Below are 24,172 nucleotides of genomic sequence, written 5' to 3' on the forward strand. Positions count from 1 at the left end.
TTTTTTTTTTTTTTAACTGGGAAGGCAGGGGAAGACCTTCCCCTGCCTCCCCCCGCGTCATCAATGACGTCAGCGCGCGAGGCGCACTGACGTCATTGGAGGTGTCCCCTTTGCTCTCCGAGGCGCAGGAAGCCATTTGCTTCCTGCTCGTCGGAGAGTAAAGGTGAGTTTTGGGGCTGGGGAGGGGGGATTTTAGCGATCGGTGGGTGCTGCTAGCGTGGGGGGGTGGGGGGCAAAATAAAGTAAGACAGAGGGGTTTCAAAGTGGCCAGATTGTTTTTTTTATTTTACATGCAAATACACCAGCATCACAGAGTTTGCCAGTGAAGCGCTACTTTCGTTTTCTCGTCTTCCTTTGAACAGCATTGTTGTTCCCAGGGGGGGGCGAAATAAAGTAAGACATAGGGGTTGCAAAGTGGCCAGATTGATTTTATTTACATCCAAATACACCAGCATCACAGAGTTTGCCAGTGAAGTGCTACTTTCGTTTTCTCGTCTTCATTTGAACAGCATTGTTGTTTCCAGGGTGGGAGAGTGTACCATTCCTGGAGGTACTGCAATACCTGGTTGATGGGTGAATTAGAAAACACAATGTGCACCATGGCTCTGTGTTTATGGATGTGGTCTACCATACTGCTTATGTTTTGTAAGGATGTAAGCAATGGACAGTGAAACGGTTCCCTTCAGGGCCCTCTAGTCATGTCCATAACTTTTCAGGTGAAACCACTCGCTGATTTCTGAATAGTTAGTGAGAGATCGTTTAGGTAACCATGTTGTTTCTGCTTACATTTCACATGCTTTGCATTCCCTATGAGTGGTTGCTTTTTTTAGGCAGCATATTACTCTTATCAAGTGCATAATTTGAATTGAGCCACATCCAAGTGTTTATAGCGGGTATAATTAGGTTACAGCTGAAGGCAGTGCGTGTTTCAGTGGGCAAGTATGGTGTTCAGTGGGGATGTGGCACTATGACCAGAGCTGTGGAATTTGGAACTGGGGAACCGGGTTCCGCATTCATGACCAGTCGACCACACCACTGTACTGAGGGAGCACATTCCCATGCTAGACCGTAGAAGGCCCCACTAGACCTTAGAAGGCTTGATGTCTTAGCACAAGCAGGTGTACCCTAGTGGTGTCAATTGTGGGTTAACCTTGAAGGCCTGTCCACCACAATCCATACTGAAGTCCATCTCAAATTTCCCACCTCCCAGCGTTCCCCTGGGTCTCCCGGTAAAAATGGTGCCTCACTTGTGTGGGAGGCTCAAGTACCCGCGACAGACAAGGGCCCAAAACGTAGTGAGGCGACATGAAAATTGCCTATCTCAAAACGACCTGGTTTTGCAAGGGGGGTCACTTGGGTTTTTGGCCCGGTGCTCGGCGGCCATCTAGGGAAACCTACCAAACCCATACATTTCTGAGAACTAGACACCCGGGGGATTCCAGGGAGGTATGGCTTGCATGGATCCCCCAACGTTTCCTTACCCAGAATGCCCTGCAAACCTCAAATTTAGCTGGAAAAATCGCCTTTTTCACACATTTTTGTGTGGGAAAGTTGTGGCATCACCGGGCTGACACAAATTTCCTACCACCCAGCGTTCCCCCGGGTCTCCCGATAAAAACGGTGCCTCACTTGGGGGATCCACGCAAGCCATACCTCCCTGGAATCCCCCGGGTGTCTAGTTTTCAGAAATGTGTGGGTTTGGTAGGTTTCCCTAGATAGCCGCCAAGCCCGGGGCCAAAAACTCATGGGACCCCCTTTGCAAAACCAGGTTGTTTTGTGATAGGTAATTTTGATGTCTCCTCAATTGGTTTTGGGCCCTTGCCTGACGCGGACACTAGGCCTACCCACGCAAGTGAGGTACCATTTTTCTCGTAAGACTTTGGGGAACGCGGAGTGGGTGGAAATTTGTGGATCCACGCAGATTCCGGAACTTTCCACCACAGAAATGTGGGAAAAAGTGTTTTTTTTTTTGGACAATTTTTTAGGTTTGCAAGGGATTCTGGGTAACAGACCCTGGTGGGAGGCAGTCAAGACACCCCATCCTGGATTCCCCTTGGTGTCTAGTTTTCAAAAATGTATAGGTTTGCTAGGTTTCCCAACGTGCCCGCAGAGCTAGGGTTCAAAAACTACAGCTAGACATTTTGCCAAAAAAGGGTAATTTTTCACTGCGAAATTGAGGTGTGACCACGTTGCGTTTTGCGCCGTTTCCTGTCGCGGGCACTAGGCCGACCCACACAAGTGAGGTACCGTTTTTCTCGTAAGACTTTGGGGAACGAGGGGTGGGTGGAAATTTGTGGATCTGATAGAGATCAGGGTATGTATAATATTCCCACTACCACGGATAGAGTAATCTCAGTTACACGCACATGCATACATCATACGTTAGGGCCCATTTCACTAACATACGCTCAAATACTCCTACCAGCAATAAACCTGTGGAAAGAAAAACTCCTAATCACCCTGCATCTATATCGAGGTCGATAAGACCTGGTTTTTGTGACTATCCTTAAACATAATCTATACAAGATATACAGCAATAATCAAAAATGTAAACCCAATTGACAAGAAAGAATATTCAACACCATGTTTAAAATTATATTGCTTTATCTAAAATTAGTCAAAGAAAATCAATCAGAGTAAATCATTTCTCATAGTTACCTATTCTAGCTAAATGTCAGAACGGGTCAGGACAAGTCTCTCGGTAAATGTCTCTCAAGACGAAGTCCCTTCAGCATCAATCCTCAGCAACGTAGATTCGGTACGCAGCAAAGGCAAAATGGCAAATGGCAAAGCCCTCTCTAGGCTAACATTTCTTATAGTTTCTAAACAATGGAAAGATACATTGGAAACATAGAAAAACTGTAATGTCCGCCGGACCTGCTGAGCAGAGCGAGAAGGAAAGGATGTAACATTGCTACATTTGAGAATCTCCGCTCAGGAAAAGTTCACATAATGAAGACTACGGAACAGGAACCAAGAAATAAAACATGTATCATATTAGTTCTACTTCTCCTCGGCAATCAAGCCACAGTTCAGAGCTTCTCTCTAAGGCTCCTTTGTTTCCCAAGGCTGCCAAGGACATTTTCACTTCACTTGGAGATCTCCCAAAACTGCTGCTGTCCTCATGGAAAGTTTTCAAATAAGCAAGCAAGGACCATGGTCAGTTAGCTTTCAGGACCATTTCCAGCAGGGGTCTCCCTCGTCACAGTTTTCATATTATAAATCACAGCCAGGCTCACAAATCGGCCATCTTTCTCTAGGCCATCATAGGCCTCAATAGACCATCTTAATTAAAAGAAACAAAAACAACGTTACCACAGCATAGTGATTAAACAGTGTTAACCCCACTAATACCCTTATGTGTATGCATCTATCTAGCACTTGCAACATAGAAAAGCATTAATTCGGAAAGCATTTTGTGCTCAAAAATAAACAGCACATAGCAACGTTTAAACATGAAAACACGCACATTATTTTTTAAATCAGCACATTTATGCACACCCACGTGTAACTCTCTCTTGTTAGGACAAACGGATTGATTAATATAAACACACTTGCACAAGACAAATAATTAATTATTAATTATTAATAAATTAGTACAACGAATAGACATGCCAGAGCTTCAAAAGCCACTGAATTTTCAAACTGAAAACTCTGCTCCAGCAATCCCCCCTTTGGTGATTTTATCACCAAATAAACCCCAAAAAAAAATTAGTGAAAATTTAGTCCCATTTTAGGAGAAATCGGAAATGTCTTTTCCCCTTACACAATATTACACACCAGTCACTCTTTCATCATCCCTTTTTGTCTCTAAGTAAACACTCTCCCTCAATTCTTCTAATTCAATTTCTTGCGGTTCTCTTTTCAACTTCTTGTTTCTCCTTTCTTTATTCAATTTCTTCCTCCCTCCCCTGTTTTTACAACACACACACACCAATCTTATTATCAATAAAGCAACAATTATACAAGTTAAGGGAAACAATATTCTACCTATAATAGTACTACCTATTTTTGCAATAAAATCCTTAACAGCTATCATTTTATTAGCTATTTTAGTCCATAAATTCTCAGCTTCAAGTGGTACTAATTCTTCATGCAAATCAGTAATATTTTTGATATAGACCTTCAGGTCTTTGCTTTCGTCTGGAATGTAAGTGCAACAATGTTGAACTTTCAGCATTCCACAGACTCCACCCTCCTTGGCCAATAGAATATCAAGGGCAAGTCGATTTTGCATAGACATGGCACGTACGGCACTTAATTCCGTATTCACCAAAAGAAACCCTCCAGCGGTATTTGTCGATAAGCGATCAACCACTGTGGACAGTTTCCGAATTCCATAAGCATTCAAAGAAATTCCCACTGCTGGAATCAAAACCCCAAAAATGTCACCCACTATTTCAGACCAAGTTTCTCTCCTAAAACGCATTAGTAAGTTAATATGTTCTACATCTGTTATTTTATCTATATGAAAAATCTTTGGAAAAACCAAGCCCACATAACATGTGCCATACCAATGGTCAGGCAACTTGTAATAAGCCTTGTTCCCACAAACATAATATACTCCTGGAAAAATTGTATCTTCTCCACCTCTGAAACCCCAACCTGTTGCAATGAAGTATGTATCATGGCACTCACTAGTCCTGACAAAATATGTATCATATTGGGATTTCCTTCTTGTAATACAAAGTTTACCCTTCTGTGGTGCATCTAGAGCTAAAGTTGGACTAGCCCCATTCTTCAACTCTTTTCCCATCTCAATGTCCCAAATTGTCTCACTCACTTTATATTTTCCTGCTTTTTCATGCATGTTCAATCTCCTTTCCTCTACCATATCCAGGAAAGCTTTCTCCTCTCCTTTCAAACTGCAAGTTAAATTATTCTTAAAAATGTAATCTAATGTTAATCCTTTTTCTTCAATAAAAATCTCACCAAAAGTGTTAGCTTCTTTAGCTGGATTCAGCTCTTTGTTCATTGGCAAATGCCCAAAAATACTATCTCTGTTAGACATCTTATAATCTACTTTCCCTAACAAATAAAAAACACTACTTAAAATACTACAGGAAATACCATATGTAGCTGGTAAATGATGATAAGTAACACCCTCTGAAACGGATGCAGGTAATTGCATACAGACGTAGCAATCCCTTACTTCCATCGTCTTCACATATTCATATAACAATTTTGAAAAAACATTACTAGAAAAGTTATTAATTGACCTATCTTTGTGTATGTAAGTATTACTAATTCTAATTGGAACTACTTTTTGCGAATTCTTCTCTATATTTGTCACATTCTCTGTATGCATCTCAAACTCTACTTTAAAAGTAACTAATAAAACTAAAACACCCCATAGAAGCATTAATAATCCAGTACAGCAGCAGCACATCCTACACCACCTTTTAAAGAAGGCACATCTATTTCTATTATCCTCTATGTTAGCCATTTTACTACTTTAGTTTAGCCTCTACTACTCCACTACTGTTGGATTCTTCAGCAATTCTTCAGCTTTCAGTTTATCCAAATGATCTTTTCGTTCACTTAATCCAAGTGAATCCTTCCTTTATTCAGTTTGGATACTTGTCATTCTTCACTTCAATTTCTTCAACATCAAATTGTATCAGATCTCCAACATCAAAATCCTCAGTACTCGACTCTTCTCCAATGTCAGTCAAGAGTACTTTCAGAATTTCACCAGTACCTTCCTCAACCACTTCTCTCAAGATCTCTTCCGGATTATCTCGAGTCACTGTTTCTTCTTTTCCTCCTTCAGACAGTGCCACATAAGACCATTCCGGTGATCTGTACTTTTGGTTGGGTCTTCTTACTCTTTTTATTTCCACTGGTTCGTTTGACTCCTTTGATTCTTCTCCTTCAGCTTTTGAACTTTGACTCGAAACTTCATTCACTTGTTCAGCTTTCGATGTACTTGCTCTTATTATTTTGTATCTCAGCCTCTTAACTCTGTTGTTAGGCCAACGATCTCCTCTTAACACCTTTTTCGGCTTTATTTCTTTATTACTTCTTTCTCCAATCCAAGTTCTCTTTCTCAGAACTCGACCCTCTGTTTGTTCATCTTCATCATCTGTTTCAAGTGCCTCTTGTTTCCGTTTTCCAGCAGCTTTCTTCTTTTCCACAGATTTTTTCACCACTGTTTGAGACTTCCCTACTTCTGTCCCTCCTCGGGTCTCCGACACGCAATCTTCTTGCTGTCTACTTGTCCCTTCACCTGGCTCATCAAAAATGTTCCCTACACCTCCTCGGGGGTCTTCCGCAATCTGTCCCTCTCTATCTTCTTCTGACCCTACTTCTTCAAGTATAATCTCAAGTGGTTCTTCAATCTCCTCCTCTTCTGATTCAGGAGTAGTCTCTGTGTGATTTCTCTTTTCTTTTCCCTTCACTGCTGTTTGAAACTTCAGGCTCTCTTACAGAATTTGATCTCTTCTCTGATACTCGCAGTTGTTCATTCGAAGCTTTTCCTACTTCTTTCCCCACTGATTCTGTATCTTCATCATCACTGGAATCTGACTCTTCAAAATACTCTTTACCAGTCCCTTCTTTTGGGTTTGGAACTCTCAGAGTATGACTCGCATGTACCCAGTGCTTCACTCCAGCACACTTTACTGCAGTCGTCGTAGTCAGAATAACTTGTCTCGGCCTTCCCCACCTTGGAATCAAGCAATTTCTTCTTCTGTGAACTTTTATCCTCACCCAGTCTCCTGGACTCAGATCATGGGCTTGCTTCTTCTCAAGTGTGGTAGCTTCTTCTCCAACCTGGTGAAACACAGAATGAACTGCGTCAGCCAGGCCTTTACAGTAATCCAAAATCATGTCCTCAGTTATTGTCACCAACTTATTGACAGGCACGAATGCATGGCGCATTGCACGTCCCATGATTATTTCGTGCGGACTCAAACCAGTAGTTCTATCTGGAGTAGATCTCATAGTCATCAGAACTAGAGGTAAAACATCTGGCCATTTCATGCCAGTGGCTAAGCACATTTTTCCAATCCTATTCTTGATTGTGCCATTAATCTGCTCAACCACACCAGAAGCCTCTGGTCGGTATGCACAATGTAGCTTCTGCTGTATTTTCAATGCTTCACAAATTAAACTCATAAGCTCATTTTGAAAGTGTCCACCTCTATCAGACTCAACTGTTACTGGAAACCCGTACCTAGGAATCAACTCCCTTAACAGTAACTTTGCCACTGTTAATCCATCATTTCTTCTAGTCGGGTAAGCTTCCACCCACCTTGAAAACAAACAGACTACCACTAAAACATACCTCAGTCTGTTTACTTGGGGCATTTCAATGAAATCAATCTGCATTCTTGTAAAAGGACCTCCTTCTCTGCCTATTGTTCCCAGACTCACCACTGTCTTTTTCCCAGTATTAAATTGCTGACAAACTAAACACCTCTGACAGATGCTTTCTGCAATTGTCCTGAACTTTGCATTGTACCAGGTCTGCTTGAACGACCTAACCATCGCGTCCCTCCCCAAATGTCCCTGGCCATGATACATCCTTGCCATTGATGACAAGATGGAGTTGGGCATTACTGGTCTGCCATCTCTGTAGACCCAAACATGGTCTGTTTCCCTTGGAGCACATCCTGCCTTAATCCAATCTTTTTTCTCTTCCTCTCCTGCCTCATCTTGCAACTGTTTTACTTCATCCCAGGTTTCTAAGACATTAGTAAACATCACAGAGAGTAAAGACATTTCCCCTTCTCTGTCCCTGTTGATGGACTGATTTGTTTTAGCACAGTATTGCGCAACATCGTTGGCATAACGGTTTCCGACCGTTATAAAATCCTCCCCTTGTCCATGGGCAGCACATTTCACAACTGCTAACTCCTTAGGCAGCTGTATCGCCTCAAGCAATTTACCAATCATTTCAGCATTCTTTATCGGAGTTCCACTCGATGTCAAGAAACCTCTTTGTAGCCAAAGTTGGCCAAAATCATGCACCACTCCAAATTCATACTGACTATCAGTCATTACAGTTGTCCTCAAATCTTTCCCAATTTCGCAAGCTTTTGTCAATGCTATCAATTCAGCAACTTGCGCAGATTTCACTCCTTTCAATGGTGATGCTTCCATGACCTCTGAATCTTTGCATACCGCATATGCTGCACATAGCACACCATCATCATTTCTCAGGCATGATCCATCCACAAACACATGATCACTCTCATTCAAGGGTAGATCCCTTATGTCTGGTCTTGGTTTTGTACAGTACTCAAGCACATCCAAACAATCATGATCATCTTCCATTTTTACACCCACATTTTCAATATCTGGCAAAAGTGTCGCTGGATTCACATTCACACATCTCTCGAGAGTCACATTTAATGCTCCCAGAATCACTTTTTCATATTTAGTCAACCGACTATGTGACATGTACTGAGTTCTACTTCTTGTCAAAAGAATTGCCACATTGTGAGGTACGAATACCCTTACAGGATATCCCATTATGATTCCCTCACTCTGTTCCAGACTTCTGCATGTTGCAGCCACAGATTTCAGACAACCTGGTAAACCCACAGCTACAGGGTCAAGTGTCGATGAGAAGTACGCAATAGGCCTTCTCAGTAATCCATGTTTCTGAATTAACACTGAAAGTGCACATCCATTTCTTTCACTGCAGTACAGCTCAAATTCCTTTTCATAGTCAGGCATACCCAAAGCTGGGGCCTCACACATTTTATTTTTGAGCTCTTCAAATGCTGCCATTTGTTCTGCATCTAGATCCAATGGATCTGTCATTTCACTTTTTGTCAATTTAATCAGTGGCTTTGCTATCAGCGAAAAATTAATTATCCACTGACGACAATAACCCACCATACCCAGGAACATTCTTACTTCTCTCTGGGTTTTTGGAGCTTTCATTTCTCTGATTATTCTGATCCTGTCATTAGTCACTTTTCTCAGACCCTTTTCAATATTGTGTCCAAGATAATGCACCTCTTTCTTGCAAAATTGTAATTTGGCTGGAGATACCTTTAACCCTCCATCTGCCAGATGATTCAGTAAAGCTATGGTATCTACTTCACAAGCTTCACGTGTCTTTGATGCCACCAGTAGGTCATCAATATACTGCACTAGCACTGAACTCTCGGGCATGATCAAACTTTCCAACGATTTCTTCAATAACTGATTGAATATCGAAGGACTCTCCGTATACCCCTGTGGGATTCGACACCATGCTAAGATACGCTGGCCAAACCTAAATGCAAAAATCGGCTGGCTATCATGATGCAATGGAATTGAAAAGAACGCATGACACAAATCAATCACTGTATACCACTCAGCATCATGTGGAATTTGATACAGGATCACTGATGGATTTGGCACAATAGGACAACATGCCACCACAATTTGAATAACTTTTCTCAAATCCTGTACGATCCTAAATTTCCCATTGGGCTTTTTTAGTCCCATTATCGGTGAATTACACGGACTACTCGGTAGTTCTCTCAGGACTCCTTGCTGAATCATTTTCTCAATTATAGGAGTTATCCCTTCAATTATTTCTGGTGTCATTTTGTATTGAGGAATGTTAGGATATGTAATTCCCTCTTTCACTGCAATTTTCACTGGATCTACATTATTCATCAATCCCACATCCTCTCCAGTAAAATCCCAAACTGTCCTTTTCACTGTGTCTCTCAGCTCTTGAGGCAAATCCTCCGGATTAAACACAGCAAATGCACCAATTAACTCACTTTCTCTATTCTCTAGAGTCACTCGGTACAAAACATCTTCATCTGGTGTCTCAAAGGCTATTCCATCCGGTGTACAAAAAATTGTGCAGTTCATTTTACACAACAAGTCCCTACCCAACAGGTTCACTGGACTCGTGTCACAGACAATGAATCTGTGCATGTCTGAAAATTTCCCTATCTGTACTCTTACAGGTTCAGTAAGACGTGTTTTAATTTGCGTATTGGCTACACCAACTACTTGGATTGCTTCATCCGAGAGAGGAAGATTTCTAACATCTGTTGACCTGACAGTTGATCTCCTCATTTATTTTCCCATCCACAAATGGTCCTGTCTGGTCTATTTCTAGAGTTGCACCAAGTATGCACTCTTCTTCCTCTCCTCGGCACCGTCAATAATCACCCTCAGACTCACTACCATCACTCTTTAACAAGTACTGTTGTACTTTGTTAGAACGTCTTGGTTTGTTTACCTGCTCATCATTGTAGAATCCTGAATCCTGATTATACTTTTGTAACCCTCTATTCTGCGGCAAGGGCGGTTTTGGCTCTTGACTCTGCTGTCTCACAACTTTTTGTTGTTGCTGCTGTTGATTATTTCCTTCGTTCTGCACCTGTTGATTTAAGGATTTATTTTCATTACTCACTAATGGTGGATTAGGACACTCCGATCTCCAATGCCACAGTTGTGACAAGGAAACTTTTTCTTCGCTTCCTCAAGACTTCCTTTTCCTTTCCCTGCATATCTAGGTCTATTCCCTGCATTGTTTCCTGGATTATTTGCCTGTTCCACTAACTGTGCTTCCTGTCTTTCCGCAACTTTCACTTGTGCCCACATTGCTTTTTCTTTCAGCTTTCTTTGTTTTGCTTCAATTTCATCACTGAAGTATTTTGCATGTCTCAGGATCTCATCTACTTTCTTACTCTGCCAATCCACTGTGTGCTCACGAATTCTCTCACCAATTTCAGGTCTAAGGCCATATACAAACCTGTATACAAAATGACTCAAATCTTTGTCACCCAGGTGTTCATCTCCACTGAATTGTTTAAATGCCAGTATCAGCCTTTCGTAAAAAGCATGAACTGATTCTTTCGCTTCCTGTTGTGTTCGATCTATCTTTACCCAGTCTGTCTCTTTTGCAGGTACTTTACTCTTCAGGTATACCATCACCTGATCATACTTCCTCATTACCTCTGGATCTGGTGCCCCTGTTCTTGGGTCTCTTGGATATTCCTCAGTAGGCCAACTCACAACTATTTTACACTCAGTCCACAAGTCTGCTGGAACAATTATATCAAACAGACTATTCAGGTCAACCCACAGCACTTTTGACAATTTCACAAACCTATCTACCTGCCTATACCACTCGACGGGCTTTTCTCTCAATTGCGGGAAATCATTCGTGAATGATAAAATATCCTGTCTGGTCCATGGAACATGTACATATCCTCCTCCAGGTATTTCTCTCATAGGATAATTATCCACTGGTTTCTCCTTTTCTCTCACTGGAAATGCTGAATAAGTTGTTCTATCTTCAGCCTCATCTCTTTTCTTGTACCACCTATCCTTCCACTTTTCTACATCACCCCATCTTCGCAATAATGCTACCATTTCCTTAATCTGTCCTGTTCTACCAGTAGCATTCAAATTTTCAATATCCTTCTCCGTAAAATCCATCCTGTAAGTTCTTTGTAAAGCTTTCACTTTATCAATGTCAATTCCCTGTTCATTTGCTATTGCTCTTAGCCTGTCATGTGTATTTCTTGCTCTCCAGGTAACACTCTTGCACATAAACATTAGTTCACCATCATGATGACTCTTCAGAATCTCTGTTGGAACTGTTCCTGTAACAAGCTCTTCTAGTTCTACACGCAACCTAGCTACGTCAATTACTTGTGAATCTTTATCCTTTTTCTGTAGAACCTTCATCCAATCATTCAAATCATCAACTGTTATTTCAGCAGTTTTTCTCACTGGAACCACTCTCTTTTGCGGTTCTAAAATTGGCATCCCTGAACAACTAGCTTCACTAGCATCCAATATTTCACTACATGTGTCATGTCTTGATTGTCTCAGGTCACTTCTTTCTGCTCCTTTGACTGAATCTCCTGAAGGACCAACTGAATTTGTCAGATTATTCCCAACATATGGAATCACCAGTCCATTCTCACCTGTCCTCTGTTTGTCAAACACAGGCATAACCGGACCTATTGTTACAGGCACCGTAACAGCTTCTAGATTCTTCGTTAACTCCCTAATCTTCTCTGTCAACTCTGTTGTAGTTCTGGCTAATTGTCTGGCATTCTCATCAAGGTAATGATCACTTCTTACCTCAGGTGTCTCATTTTCTGTCTCACTAACACACACTGTATCTCTTATCGGAGAAACAACTGGTGTACTTTTATCCGGTTCTGGTCTATATGGAGGTGGTCTCTTGTAAATCATGTCATTCAAGACCTCATCCTCATACTCATTAACTCCATATTTTCTTATTTCTGACTCAGGAACCCTTTCTGCTCCTCCTTCAACTGTTCTCATCGGATATAATCCCTCTGACATACTAACATCTCGCCACCTTTTCATTCGATCATGATGAGTCTCACGATCATGTCTCCTCCCAAACATATACCTATAGTACCCTCCAGATCTCTGTTTTTCTCTCTCATGTACTTCCTCTTCCCATTCCACTAAAGCCTCGAACTGTGTAGGTCTCGGTTTCGGGTCAAGACATAGCATCTTTTGCCGTAAATTTCTCAACACGGCCAGATTAAATGAACCATGTTCTGGAAATGCTAGAACACCATCTTCTTTAGTATACCTAACCCAATTCTCCAACCATATACAGGTATGAAACCCATGTCTCGCAGCCATGAAGGATGCAGGTGTTTTCGGTGGAGGTAACAACTCGCCCTCTCTTGTTTTAACATCTTTATCCTTGCTAAACCACTTTTTAATTTTACCAAAAAATGTCTTCTTCTTTTTCTCTTCTTGGTAATACATTTTAGCGCTTACCAAAGAACTCTCTACTCTACTCTTTCCGTATTATAAATATACAATACGAATTTTCAACCAATTGCAGCGCGATTCACACTAACGCACCAATCCTGGAACGTCTACGTCACTAAATAGCCCTTCCAATCCTTGCGCGGCTCACACTAACGCACCAATCCTAGCGCGAGCACTATTCTGATCTACCATCCAATCAGAGCGCGGTCTTTCTGACGTCAACAGTCGCTGCAGTCGTTTGTCTCCTGTCTTCTGTCACTCGTCTACCCCTCCTTTACAAAATCTTTTCAGTAGACTTCGTGTCAAAATTTCTACAAAATCTATTAGTTACAACATAAAAACATCTCCATTGTCTGCTTCGCTAACCACAGAATAGTAAAAGAGAGTCTATTTCATAAGAGATCTTTCATTGACACAGTAGCACTTCCTCTACTCTGCCCTACTAACATACATTCATTAACTGTTTCCTCTAGGACTTGTCCAAATAGTCTTACAATCAACTAAATGTACAAACATTCACGCACATTCATACAAGAAAATATAGTACATACGCACAGAATCCTGCTTCCCGAGAACAGACAATCTGCTCCACTACAGAATTATAACATACATCAACTAAGCAAGCTTTCTTTGCCCAATTCTTCAAACAAGCTCAGAGAATACCTATTACTCCTCCCGCGATAAGCTTTAACGGAAATCCTTACGGATCCCTGGGACTTAAGACCAGAGTTTCACAGATAACCTTCACTATCATACACACTCCTTATATACCAGAAATATCTAATAGTAACATACGACGATGTCACTGATTCCGAACCCAGACAATATGACGCGCAACTTCAATTGTCACACGTTATTCCTCACAATTCCGTCTTTCCCGAGAGCAGCATATATTTCCCTCTGCCCTACTACGGAACTGCTACAGCTTCCAAGTTCCAGAACCACTACATATAACTCAACATTACGACTCCAACATATAGTATTAGTACATATACCAACATGAACCAATAATCAATAATCAATAAACTAATGTACAAGCAATCTTATCAGATCAAGATAATCATCAAAAACCATCCAACTCTGCTACCAGGAAATTGATAGAGATCAGGGTATGTATAATATTCCCACTACCACGGATAGAGTAATCTCACAGTTACACGCACATGCATACATCATACGTTAGGGCCCATTTCACTAACATACGCTCAAATACTCCTACCAGCAATAAACCTGTGGAAAGAAAAACTCCTAATCACCCTGCATCTATATCGAGGTCGATAAGACCTGGTTTTTGTGACTATCCTTAAACATAATCTATACAACATATACAGCAATAATCAAAAATGTAAACCCAATAATTGACAAGAAAGAATATTCAACACCATGTTTAAAATTATATTGCTTTATCTAAAATTAGTCAAAGAAAATCAATCAGAGTAAATCATTTCTCATAGTTACCTATTCTAGCTAAATGTCAGAACGGGTCAGGACAAGTCTCTCGGTAAATGTCTCTCAAGACGAAGTCCCTTCAGCATCAATCCTCAGCAACGTAGATTCGGTACGCGGCAAAGGCAAAATGGCAAATGGCAAAGCTCTCTCTAGGCTAACATTTCTTATAGTTTCTAAACAATGGAAAGATACATTGGAAAGATAGAAAAACTGTAATGTCCACCGGACCTGCTGAGCAGAGCGAGAAGGAAAGGATGTAACATTGCTACATTTGAGAATCTCCGCTCAGGAAAAGTTCACATAATGAAGACTACGGAACAGGAACCAAGAAATAAAACTTGTATCATATTAGTTCTACTTCTCCTCGGCAATCAAGCCACAGTTCAGAGCTTCTCTCTAAGGCTCCTTTGTTTCCCAAGGCTGCCAAGGACATTTTCACTTCACTTGGAGATCTCCCAAAACTGCTGCTGTCCTCATGGAAAGTTTTCAAATAAGCAAGCAAGGACCATGGTCAGTTAGCTTTCAGGACCATTTCCAGCAGGGGTCTCCCTCGTCACAGTTTTCATATTATAAATCACAGCCAGGCTCACAAATCGGCCATCTTTCTCTAGGCCATCATAGGCCTCAATAGACCATCTTAATTAAAAGAAACAAAAACAACGTTACCACAGCATAGTGATTAAACAGTGTTAACCCCACTAATACCCTTATGTGTATGCATCTATCTAGCACTTGCAACATAGAAAAGCATTAATTCGGAAAGCATTTTGTGCTAAAAAATAAACAGCACATAGCAACGTTTAAACATGAAAACACGCACATTATTTTTTAAATCAGCACATTTATGCACACCCACGTGTAACTCTCTCTTGTTAGGACAAACGGATTGATTAATATAAACACACTTGCACAAGACAAATAATTAATTATTAATAAATTAGTACAACGAATAGACATGCCAGAGCTTCAAAAGCCACTGAATTTTCAAACTGAAAACTCTGCTCCAGCAGATCCACGCAGATTCCGGAACTTTCCACCACAGAAATGTGGGGAAAATGTGGTTTGTTTGACAATTGTTTAGGTTTGCAAGGGATTCTGGGTAACAGACCCTGGTGGGAGGCAGTCAAGTCACCCCATCCTGGATTCCCCTGGGTGTCTAGTTTTCAAAAATGTATAAGTTTGCTAGGTTTCCCAAGGTGCCCACAGAGCTAGGGTTCAAAAACTAGAGCTAGGCACTTTGCCAAAAAAGGGTACATTTTCACTGCGATATTGAGTTGTGACCACGTTGCGTTTTGCGCCGTTTCCTGTCGCGGGCACTATGCCTACCCACACAAGTGAGGTACCATTTTTATCGGGAGACTTAGGGTAATTCAGATTTGTAAAGGAACTGTTATTATCTATTGACTTTCGATGCATTTCTGCCTTCCAAATGAAAGATATTGTGTGAGAAAGAAGTCATTCTAAAAAATGACTGATAATTCTCATGCTAGTATGAGTATTCCCAATTTCAGAAATGTGCAAATATCTATTGTTTCTAAACTCTATATTTTGTTCCCATTTCAGAAATACATAGGTGTCTTTCATACCGATTTTTCCATGTACACATTTTTACAGAATAATTACTATATACCCGGTACTTAATAAAAAACCATTGCAAGTTGCTGCTCAGTTTTTGGCTCTGGGTTCATCGGGTTCTTGGTGAACCTACAAGTCCTATATATCCCCACAACCAGTAATGTCCAGCGGATGTAATGGTATATTGCTTTCAAAGGGCTGTCATAATTGGACGAAGTTACAGGTGAAAATGTTGACACAAACAAAATGCTGGTTTTTTTCAACTAATTTTCAATTTATCCTATATTTAACTGTTAGTTTCTATAAGAAAACCTTAATGGATCTACACAAATGACCCCTTGCTGAATTCAGAATTTTGTCTTCTTTTTGAAAATGTATAGCTTTCCAGGATCCATTATTGCTTTTGTACCCATTTCTGCCATAAACTCGAAGGAGGTCAAAAGCACAAAAAAAAGCAAAAATAGGCTATGTCCCAGAAAAATGCCAAAACTGTGTAAAAAATGTTGGGCTTCTGACAAAAGTCTGGTATCCCCGAAAAGCTGGGAAAATGGTGATTTCAACCCCACAAACCCTTTTTTGATAACATTTGCAGGGAAAAACCCAGATGCTTTAATTTGCAGCCCGTTTTTCTCATTTTTCCGGAAAAAAAACAAAATTTTGCTGTATTTTGGCTCATTTCTGTAACCCCTCTAGGAGAATCCACAAACCCTGAGTACCTTTTAGAATCCCCATGATGTTGGAAGAAAAGGACGCAAATTTGGCGTGGATACCTAATGTGGTCAAAAAGTTACAGGGGCCTAAGCGCACACTACCCCAAATAGCCAAAAAAAAGGCTTGGCACAGGAGGGGGAAAAGGCCTGGCAGCGAAAGGGTTAATGACACTCGGGTTACTTGTTAGTAATACACATATGCAAGCTTCCCCTTGATCTATTCTAATGAATGAAATGCATTTTAGTATTTACAGATATATTGATTATGGTATTACGAGTTATTTGAGCAAGCAAGTCTCTTTTATACATGTCCTTGCTCCATCACCTTCGGTAACCATATATCTGTAAGAAACATAGGTTAGTTATAGATTCCTTACTGCCCCACCCATCCCCCCCGTACTGCAAACTGACATCAAGGATTAAGGACATCCAGGATTAAGGACATCCTTTCAGGGCCCTAGTTTTGTGCACCAGTGGTCAGTGTCTTGCATGGCGCTGTGCTTCTGGCGTGGAAAGTTGTGTATAAAACTGACGTCAGTGCGCGAGGCCGGCGTCTATGTAGCTATCGCAGCTTCATCCCGGCGACCATGACGCCGACGACTGACGCGGAGTCGATCGACGCCACCTTCCAACATGCAGGGGTACTGCTGATGAAAAAGTTTCTGGCTCCAGTCTGACGCCTGGGGGTAACTAAGCTATGTTTCTTACAGATGTATCATTACCGAAGGTAAGTTCGTTAAGTCATTTTCACATTTTTTGTCTCTTCCCTCCTTTTTTTTTTTTGCATTGATGTAGCTACACCCTATTAAATACTTGTATCCAACCAGCAAATGCTCCCAAAGGGCCCCTTTTGTGATAGTGCCTAAACATTACCCTGCCAGGGATCTGCAAAATTCTCCATCGTAAGTTCTAGGTGTCGTGTCGTGCACCAAATATACAACTTTCAATAGTTAAATGACAAAATCCTGCTCCATTAAATGTCGAGACTGCTGATCTCTTTGGCCTTACTGGCACGTTTAAGACGTCTAAGAACCAAACTGTTTTTATGAGCAGTTCTGTTAACTTGTTAAACCTGTTGAAGGAAGGTCAGAATTTCCACAATCCAAAAAAAAGAGTAGCTTTCCTATTTGGAACAAGCATCCAGCACTACCTTTTTGCTCTGTTGTGGGTAAACGTTTGGGCAAGCTAGGTGCTATGATGCTGCATAAGTATGTGGTGATGACTAATGCACGTTGACGACTATCAGAATTCTTGTGCAACCGTGCCTAGAGACTTGGACGATAGATAATGGGGAGTGTTGCTTTGGCTCCACTGCATCTTACCTGTCTGTGCCTGTTTGCTGGTCTCAGGCCCATCAAAGTATATGCGATATAACATGTGGTACTGCTCCCATGTGTAAATTGTACTTTGTTTTGAAGTTATTGCGTTAGATAGGTAGAGATTTCTCATTCTGTCTATAAAGATAACCATGATGGAGTGCTTATTCTGTCCATGATGCTCTGAAGTTGCCTTGGGCTTCTGTGTGGTTCAGTGACTAAAACTGTTACGTGCTACTTTGAGTTTTCTGTACCCTTTATTTTACTAGGAGCTGAAGATGTGGTGCATTTGGCAGAGTTGGCTTTTAGAGAGTCAGCAGACCTCTTATAATCTCGGCTTCAGACCTGGGTTTGCTTTGTGGTCTTGGACATATTTTTCTTACTTTGCTTTCTCAAAATAGCAGGATCCTAGAAACAAGTACTCATTGCTATAGCGTTCTGTTATAAGGTAAGTAGTTTTCAGACTCTTAAGTAATAACCATTTGGCTTCAAACTCACAATATGAAAAAAAGATCTGTATCCCTGTTCTTTCAGTAGTTTTTTCTGTTCAGTGTGTCCTGGCATTCTCCTGTCTTTTTGAGTTTGATCAGTTTTTCTTACTACTATGGTTGTCCCAAAATAAATAAATGTTTTCTTGTTCTGCTGAGGCTGACCAATGCGGTTTTGCCTCATTTCAGCTAAAAATCTGTACTTGGCATAGTACGCAGCCCTTACATTTTCCTGCTTCTGTCCATACATTACACCTTCAACAAGCGAGGACTATTGGCTTTGTCAATGGTTGTAAGTTGCATAGCGGGAATAAGCAACAACTATGGCTTCATTATATATAATACTGAAAATGCTTTCTTCTTGTAGACTAGGTTGTGGTGCAAGGCTAAAGCTGCCGACATTCAAGCTGAGAGAGCAGGTTCGAGCCTGACTTTGGCACAAGAGCCTGTGATCCAAAAAGGAATATATCATTATGTGTTGTAACTGGATCTTATGTAAAGCGCACCAATATCTTCAGCTGAGTTTGCGCTATATAAAACTGAAAAAAGTGTATCTTTGGAGTTACATAAAAAGCTGTGAAGGGTGGTACTACTGCAGTTATTCATTTTTTTTCATCCTGAGGGTGAGGGCAAAAATGGAGAGCCCGATAGGGCCCCATCTCAGCACCTACTTTTAAAAGCTGCCGGTTCAGCACCGGCAGGACCCGGCCCACATAAAGTCCTGGTCAGGAATATCAGGTCAAATTAGCTTTATTCGACGATTGTCATAAAAGCATACAAATATTGGATATAAATACAGCAAGAAAAAACACATTAAAATAGTTTAAAAGAATAAATAGTATTACAATTTAATTCATAATTCAAGGGTTTAGACAATCTGCCCAGCCAACAATTTACTCCTAATCACCCAGGCCCTCCCAAGGAATTTAGCAACAGATATGTAAATACATGGAATTTCAGTAGAGCGTAAAATTCTAACTGCTACCTTAGCATTCCTAGTGCCCAGCTGTCGACACATTGGTTTTATCCAAGCCCGTCGCGGGATTACATATGATGGACATTGAAACAAGAGATGGTTAATTGATTCAGTAGATGCCATGCAACCCGGGCAATTTAGTATGTTTCTCGAGGACCATCTAGATGTAAATTCTCTAACTGGAAGACTACCAACTCTAAATTGGAAGTAAAGCTTCCTATCCAAAGAATTGGTAATATTATCCCAGAAAGATGCCTGGGAAATCGTGTCCTTAAAATCGAGACATACACCTGTTAATGAGAGAGGGGGTGTACTTCTATAAATTCGAATAGCCACCATTTCCCAATATAAAGCCTTTAATACTTGTTTTGACGGGAACCTGGCATTTACTGGGTCCTCCCACAGATCTTTTAGACCCAACTCTTTGAGCATCTCATATATCCTATGGAGCCACTTGACTTTGTGGAAGGTATCGATCTTAATTATGTCCATAAGGCCACGGGCAAAAAACCCAAGTTCCGGGGTAACCCATAATCGTCGCCAGTATAAAACAGGGCAAAGCGAGGCAATTAATGCTATTGGTCTCATTCCTAAATCATAAAACAAAGGGCACAGGGGAGTACTCTGTGGTAATCTAGTAAGATTACGTAAAAATCTATTTTCTGAGGTCGATATTTTATGTAGGTTCTCAAACCCCCATAACTCAACTCCATAGAGCGCTGCACCATCCACTTTTCCATCATACACACTGACTGCCGGGTCGATTGGTTTTGTCAAAGATTTGGTATGTTGTTTGCTCAGCGCACCAGAGAGTTGAGAATGTTTAAGGGTTGCCAAATCTACCTGCTTCTTCCAGCCCAAATCATGATGGATACAAATACCTAAATAGATAAAATCTTGAACTTGATCAAGTGGCAGGTTATTCATAAATATTTTACCCTTGAAAGATTTAGACTGATTAAAAGACATAAATTTAGATTTTAAAACATTTATTTCTAGCCCACGAGCTGAACAAAAGTCCTCAAAAATACCTAAAGATTTCTGGAGGCCACTCGGGGTTTTAGCTATAATCAGACAATCGTCGGCAAACATTAAAATAAGAATTTTGGCACCTGCCAATATAGGGGCATCTACGCTTGCGTCAATTAGCAATTTGGCCACATCATTGATGTACATTGAAAATGAAGTTGGCGCAAGAACACAGCCTTGTCTAACCCCCTTCTGTATAGGGAACTGGGTGGTCACTTGTCCTACACAACCCCACCTGATCTGTGCAAAGTTGTCCACGTGGAGTCTAACAATTAGAGAAAGTAATAAAGGTGGCATACCCATTTTGTCTAGGACAGCCCATAAAGATGCCCGGGGGACAAGATCAAACGCTGCCCTTAGATCAATAAAGGCAGCATATAGGCTGCCCCCTCCTAAGAGTACGGTCTTCCAGTAGAGCATAGCAAAATGCAACACCTGATTGATGGTGCTTATTCGAGCTCTGAATCCAGCTTGCAAATGGGAAAGAATTAAATGTTTAGAGACCCAGTCCAACACTTTATTCAAAATCAACCTACCCAGAATTTTTTGTGTGGTATCAATCAAACTGATTGGTCGATAATTACTGGGGAGGGACTTATTCCCCTTCTTAAACACCGGAATAATTTCAGCGCCTTTCCAGGAAGTGGGTATCGGGGCACCTCTAGCAATCAGATTAGCTAATACTAGTATATACTTTCCCCAGGATTTGCTATTACTCAGGAAAATATCAGCTGGAACTCCATCCATACCAGGCGCCCTACCTGGAACCACAAGTTTTAGGGCATTATCAACATCACCCAGGGTAAAAGCTTCATCCTGATAAAACACAGGTTGAAACTCAGGGGTAGTGCTCTGACCCTCTCCTATGGCATAAAGGGACTCGAAATGTTCAACCCACGCTTTTTGCGATACCCAGTTTTAGGGTTTATCAGGATTTCCCCCACTTGAGAACTGCCCAAAAGCGTCTAGAATCATGTTGGGCAACTGCTTCCCTGAGTTCCTGCCATCTTTGGTCATCCCATGCTCGTTTGGATTTTAATATTACTTGCTTATAAGCGTACCTTGCAGAGCGGACACAGGAACTTACGCCACTTTTGAGGGCAATACCCAAATTCAAGCGAGCTTCTCTACACTCTGGAGAGTACCAGCGTGGGGAGGAATCATGCTTGTTCATGTTTGGTTTACATGGCCTCACAAAAATATCTCTAAGTTCTAGGAAAAAAGATTCATGGATCGTTATTCCAGGGGTACGGGATAAATCTAGGGCACTCTTTTTATACTCGGCCGCTAATTCCTCTGTAGCAAAACTTAGGCTACTTGAAATAAGATTGAGATTTTCTTTACTTTGGACTACTTTCGCCCATCTAACATGGCGCATATCTTTCGCAATGACTAGATCTTGTTGAGTCTGAACAGACAAGTCGTGGCAGGCAATAGGGTATGCCCAGAACAAGAGTGACAAAGAAAGAGGATTGTGGTCACTCTCTAGTCTATCGATAATCCTCATACCTCTCAGATCAACCCACAAATCAAGGGATAACAAAATATAATCGATTCTACTGGCACGTAAGCCACTCTTAAAAGTATTGGACCCTACTTTATCTTGCTCAGACCTGCTATTGGTTGCTCGAAGCCCCTTGTTCAAACAGAGGGCATTAATCTGAATTGCCACTTCAGACCAACGATTGACAGGCTCAAGGTCTAATTTTGGGATACCCCATAGGTTATCCTCCTCATCCGAAACACTCCAGTCGGCACCAAATAAAGGTTCAAAGGTAGTGTTGAAATCTCCTCCAATGATTACATGGGAGTGCTGAGAATAGAGAAGCATAAGTTCCTCCAGGCAAACTATGGTATCGGACTTCTTACCACCAGTGCTTCTAGCATAAACATAATAAATGTCTAGTGATTTCCCATTTTTAAACTTGACATTGAGAAGCTGAATATCCGGATGTAAAGTAGAAAACTCCTTGACAGTAGTGCCAAGGACCTGCTTAATCCAAACAGTAAGACCGCCTGAAGGGCGCCCTTTTTTACCCTTTTCTGCCAGGACATTAAAATTCAAGAACCCAGGAAAGTAGTGGGCCTCTAGGATCCAAGTCTCCTGGAATAAACAAACATCATAAAGATTGATAAACGATGCCCAATCAGGGTCGTTAGTTTTTGATTTTAAACCTGCAATATTCCAAGATAAAAGCATCCCATGCTCTGAATGAATTACACTACCTTCCTGTTGAACCTCCAAGATACTACTCAATTGGGGTGTCCTCACCAATTCCATAGAAAAACCTTGCGATTCGGAGCTATCAATGGTACCTTGCTTAGAAACAATATTTAAGGTTTTGCCAGTCACCAAGGGGCAAACTATAAAGTCATCTACAGCACTTTTGTTAGTCAGTCAGTCATTTCGTTCTAAGCATGAGTCACCCATAGACTGACTGTAAAGAGCGTCTGCCCGTGATAACCGAAAGGGAATACACCTCATTTGTATTGCAGAACAATCCGGGGAGCAGCTTCTAAACTCAAGATTAATTAAATTCCCTGCAATATTAGCATCAGTGAAACCTACCTCTATATAATCCAGCTCACTTCCACCCCGTGAAAACCTTCTAACTCCAGCAATGTCAGCTCTGATCACCGAACGACAGCCCCTCACATTACATGTCTAATCCAGTGTATTACTTTGTTAGACAAGAATTCACTGGTTTCGTAATCAGACCCAGAGTGCAACCTAGGGACATTCACCATATATATCTTGTGTGGGTGAGGCGTATAAATATTTGGTTCATGTTTTAAATCTCCTTGGTAAGTCCTACCCCCAGGATAAGTTCCAGGTCTCACATTATCAGAAGGTGGGCCTCCATGATGCTTCTTGGCCGAGTAGTTACCTACGGGTGCTCTATTATCTCGTCCTACGTTTCTCGGGGTGCAATCAAGAAATTGATCAGCCCTCGCCAGTTTTGAGAAAATAGACTGATTACTTAATGAGTTTTGCTCTTGGGGTGTGTTATTCTTACTAACGTTAGAAAACTCGCTATACCTGTCTGCCACTATTGGTAAAACTTTATTCAAACCCCCACCTTGCACGGGTACCTTGTTGACAGGATAAGCACTAAAGCCCAAGTTAGTTTCTTCAAGCTTTTTAACAGTAACGGTTAAGATTTCGATTTTACTTTGCATAGACTCTATCAAAGAACAAAGGTTTTTCACCACCACCAGTAGGGATTTCACATCACTAGCACTTGTTTCTAAAGCAGGAGTTCCAACAGTAGAATTTATAATACAACCACCCTCTGATGCAATCACATCTGGAGTTAGAGCTGGGGGAACTAAAAGAGGCAATGCAGGATTACACGTATCAATATCAATTTCTCCCAAAATAGAAAATCTATTGTTACAGACAATATTTGCCATTTGATTAACCACAGGTAAGGTCACATTTGGAGAGAGAGAGACATGCTCCTCATCAGAAATAATGACTGTAGCCCTACAGGCAGACTCTTTACCAGGCACCCCTACACTCTGATCCTCACCACTTTTTTTGATGAGAAACATGTCCGGAACAACAACCGAACCTCTAGTAACCTCCCGCCTGCAACAGTGGTAGAAGGGGTGTTAAGCAGCTCCCCACACTCTTCAATTATATTGTCAATACGGTCCATTACACAGTTTCCACTTGCATGCAAGCGTTTTTTCTTAGCTTTGGTCTTCCCCAGCTTGCTCTTCCCAGGTGCTATGCTGGTCAGTTCAGATTCGCCCTCCAGGTGTTTCCTCTTACCCATGTCTTATGAAGTTTCCAGACGATACACACAGCACCTTCGGGTCTAGATGTCCCGACCCCAGTCGACCCCTGACGGCCACAGACGGCCCGCCCTTTGCCCGGGCTTAGCCCGG

General features: G+C 41.3%; 1 protein-coding gene across 4 annotated transcripts in view; it reads left to right on the forward strand.

The window, feature by feature from the left end:
- Positions 1 to 24,172, forward strand: part of SAMHD1 (SAM and HD domain containing deoxynucleoside triphosphate triphosphohydrolase 1) — a 1,667,622-nt gene that overhangs the window by 67,337 nt on the left and 1,576,113 nt on the right. The window lies entirely within an intron of this gene.

Source organism: Triturus cristatus, chromosome 7, assembly GCF_964204655.1.
Source record: "Triturus cristatus chromosome 7, aTriCri1.1, whole genome shotgun sequence".
NCBI classification, from domain to species: domain Eukaryota; kingdom Metazoa; phylum Chordata; class Amphibia; order Caudata; family Salamandridae; genus Triturus; species Triturus cristatus.